Here is a 4,479-nt window from a genome sequence, read left to right as displayed (position 1 = left end):
TCCCCCAGTCCACAGTGACAGGGTCCCTTCCTGGGCTGCTCATAGCTAGGGTTGGCTGGAGTATGATTCAGAGCAAAGGGCTGCAAGCCCCCACTGGATCCAGGGACAGTCCCTTTCTCCATGGAGGAGTGAAGCTGGAAGACTTCAAACCATTTCTGAGTGTGAGGGGTGCCCTGTCCTCCGTTTTATTCCCTTGTGTTGCCTGAATCTCCTTCATCTTGCTGACTTCCCTGATGTGTGCAGTCATTTGGTATATTCTGCCATGGCTGCCGGCTCTGACTGGAAGCATTTCAATTAGGCATGCTAGCTTTGGGGGCTCTGGGGGCTCTGGGGGCAGGGACTGCCTCGCTGCTTCCTTCACAGCCAGGAGGGCTTAATTTGGCTCCATCATTTGAACGTTCTCTTCAACTATGCAATAACCAAGTTGAAGTTGTTGTTTTTTTTAATTTGCCCAAATTCTTAGGAATATTTACTTGCAGGCATTTTATTTATAGCTAAAAGATAGCCCTGAGATGTTCCCAGTTTGTTGTTAGGATCCTGGGGCCATGTGTTTTTCAGATTTGGAACACACAATTTTTAAACCTGTGACAGTTCTGTAATATGCAAGCTCAAATTTGCCTGCAGGTGCGGGTGCCTGCGAGTCTGTAAGAACAAGTGTGATGCCACCTGGAAGCATCTTTTGCTCCGGTCACATCTGATCCCTGCTTTGCTACTGCAAAGGGTGCTGTAGGTCTGGCAGGCAGGCGTGGAAACAAAGTCGCCCTGCTTGGAATTGGTAGGGAGACATCTGTGTAGTTGCTTTTGACTGCAAGGCTTAAAATTTGATAAAACTTTGAGATGGTGGATAGAAATCATTCTTCCGTTAGTTGGGAATGGCAGAGGTGAGCATTCAGAGCACTGAGAGTTTCACGCCTCACCAATTTCTCGTGCTAGAGCTGCAGTGATGGCCAAGGTGTGAACTCTTAACCAGCAGCAACGTTGGCAGCACAAGCCAAAGCGTGTCTCCCCCCGGACTGAATGCACGCAGCCAGCTCGTGAACCCGCTTTGGCCAGTGCTTCGGGGCTTCGTTTTCTCCTACAAAGCAAGACCTCGTGCTGGCCAACCAAGCCAAGGGGAGAAACCTTGCTTGGCCAGAGGACCAAGCCCATGTTCAGAACATCGCCACAGTCAGAGGTGGGGTGGGGGTCTCAGAAGGAAGAGGGGCAGGGCCAAAACACTCAGAAGGCCAGCGTGCAAGCTCTCCTTGCCCTAATGAAGCCCCAGAAGAGGCGAGTCAAATTTTTCGACATGCAGAAGCCAGGAAACCAGCACAAGGGACGGGAAAGGGGAACAGGGCTGCGTGGGGAGCCTCAGTGGGTCAGGTCTGGCCCTTGGCCTGGGGACACAGCCCTGAAGAAGCCCAACTGGCAGATCCAAAGCAGGCCAAAGGAAACCATTCTTCCCGAAAGCCCGCCAGCGCTTCAGGGCTGGCCCCTACTCAGCTGGCTTTGCGCCAGTGAGACATCCAGAAGGGCTGCTGACCGTGGAGCCACTGTGGGACCCTGTGCACCGAGTGAGCCTGTGCTCGATGCCAGAGCCCTTGCGCTTGGACGGAAGCCTGCACGGCCCCCGCTGCGCACACCAGGCCAGGGCGGAAAGCGAGACGCCTTTCCCCGGCACTGAGGTGGCGCCCGCCCCTGCCGGTGAGCTTGCAGCGGGGTCAGACACGGAGGCCTGTCCGCGCCCACGGGGAGGATTCAGCCGCGGTTCCAGTCGCACCAGTGCACGGCGTTCCGCTGGGACAGGTTGCAGCGGACACAGTGCTGCTGGGCTTGTGGAACAACACTGGCAGGGACCTCCTGCAGCACCTGCCCTGCCTCGAGGTGCCCGGAGCAGCATCTGCAGGCAGCGCTCTTTATTTATTTGCTTACGTAAAACATTTTTACCCTGTCCAATATGGAAAACGCCTCAGGATGGCTTACAATAATTAAAACCAATAACAATTACAATAGTGATAATTACAACAAACAATAATAATGACAATAATCTAAGACATTAAATAACAAAACAATAAATAACATTCACAACCAAAAACAAAACAAAAACAAAATGTGAGTGTAGATGTTAACCCCCTAATGCTTAAAATGATGGGTGAATAAAAAGTTTTTTATCTGGCACCGAAAGGAGCGTAAAGTTGGCGCCTTGCGAACCTCTCTGGGGAGCACCACAGAGAAGGCCCTTCTCCGGGTGGACACCCTCTTTACCTCCTTCAGGGAGGGTTCCCAGAGCAGGGCCTCTCCTGCCGATCTTAAGGGGTGTGAGGGCATATAAGGAAGGAGATGTTACTTCAGGTAGCCTGGTCCCAACTCCAGCACCTTGAATTGGGCCTGGACTTCAATCGGAAGCCAATGCAGCTGGTAGAGGACTGGCGTTATATGAAAATAACGACCAGCCCCCGTCAGCAGTCTGGCAGCTCTGGGCTGTACCACCTGAAGTATCTGGACCATTTTCAAGGGCAGCCCCCCGTAGAGTGCATTGCAATGATCCAACCGGAAGTCTTGACCATCATAGCAGCCCCAAGAGGCTGCAGGAAGGCACCAAGCCGGTGCCACGGCCCACTGGGCACTGGACTCCTTGCGCCAGCCCTGCAACTCGCCGGTGGTGTCTAGTGGGCACCCCAAGTAAGAGGCTGCTTGATGACGGCTGCGCAAGACCCGGAGGGAACAGAGGGACTCCCTCCACACCACACAGCTGTGGAAGCGATCACTGCAGCAGGGCAGGGGGGGGGCGGTTACACAGTGGGGTGCAGGGCAGAACGGCCTCACTTGTCTTTCTGCCTTTGACAATTATTTTAATGAGTTGCATTTTCTGGCAGCTACCCGATGCAGGGCTAACTGCATTAAATACACAAATAACACAGTAATTTCTTTCCACCCTGTCAACATTCTTGAGCTCATGCATTGTCCATGTGGCTCCAGCAGGGATGCTCATGCAGTGCTTCACTTTGTAGAAATGAATCTGTCAATAACTTTTAAAAATCCGATTAGAAAACATAAATTGATGGCAAGATCCAGGAACAAAACTGCCGCTCCAGCTCACAGCAGGAGAGGCAGTGACACGTCTTCCTTCACTAAACAATGATCTGACTTCTGTGCAGCAGCAACCTAAATGAGCTGGACAATGCAGCAGATAAGAAATTCAGGAAGTGTGCATGTATTCAAAAAATGGTATGATTCGCCTGGTTCTGCTGGCCCGGGGCCAAGAGAAGGGGTGCTCCGAGGCCTCGGACATTTTCGCCATCCTGCACTGCCTTTTTTGCAAGAAAGGTCTGTGGCTCCAAACGTGCAAAGTGCCCCATGATATCCTGGTGGAGAAACTGAGGAGTTTTGGGATACACCAAAGCACTGTCCGGTGGATTAGGGCATGATTGAATGACCAAAAGCAGAGGGTAACCATTAGTGGGGAATCATCGGGATGGCGGCCAGTGACAAGCGGGGTCCCCCAGGGCTCTGTCCTGGGGCCAATCCTGTTTAATCTTTTCATCAATGGCATGGAAGAAGGGGCGAACAGTCTGCTGATCAAATTCGCAGGCGACACTAAAACTGGAGCAGTGGCCACAACTGAGGAGCAGGTACTCCAGATCCAAAAGGATCTGGACAGACTATGGAAGTGGGCAGGAGACAACAGGATGGCGTTCAATGTGGATAAGTGCAAGGTCTTGCACTTGGGGCATAGGTGTCATAAGTACAGGTTAGGGGACAAGTGGCTGGAGAGCAGCACTTGTGAAAGGGACCTTGGGGTGCTGGTTGACTGCAGGCTGAACATGAGCCAGCAGTGTGATGCGGTGGCCAAGAGGGCGAACGCCACCCTTGGTTGCACAGCCAGAAGTGTGGCTTCTGGATTGAGAGTTATTACTACCACTCTATACGACTCTGTATTGTGCTCAGTTTTGGGCCCCTCATTACAGGAAGAATATAGCCAGGTTGGAGTCAGTGCAGCGCAGGGCCACAAGGTTGGTGGTCGGTTTGCAGGGGATGGGGTATGAGGCGAGACTGGGGGAACTGGGTCTCTTCAGCCTGGAGGAGACTCAGAGGGGATCTGTTGGCGACATGCAGGTATGTGAGGGGGTGTCACACGGAGGTGGGTAGAGACCTGTTCTCCCCTGCAGAGGAAGGCAGGACACGCTCCAATGGAGCAAAGCTCAGGGAACCAACGTTCAACTTGGATGCCAGGAAGCACTTCCTGACAGTCGGGACCCCGAGGGTGTGCAATGGGCTTCCATGCGAGGTGGTTGAGGCCCCATTGGGGAGGGTGTTCAAGGATAGGCTGGTCGTGCACATGGAGGGCATGTCGTGAGTGGAGCCGGCTGGTCCTGGAGGTCAGACTCGATGGCCCGGGAGGCCCCTTCGGACTCGCTCTGCTTCTGACTCACACCAGTCCAGCCCCCCAGGACTTCTCCCAGCAGCCTCGGGCAGATGCTGGAGGCAGCGGGGCAGGAC

Source organism: Varanus komodoensis, unplaced genomic scaffold, assembly GCF_004798865.1.
Source record: "Varanus komodoensis strain SLA01 unplaced genomic scaffold, ASM479886v1 scaffold73, whole genome shotgun sequence".
Taxonomy (NCBI): Eukaryota; Metazoa; Chordata; class Lepidosauria; order Squamata; family Varanidae; genus Varanus; species Varanus komodoensis.
The sequence above is the reverse complement of the archived record's forward strand: the minus strand, read 5'-3'. Positions refer to the sequence as shown.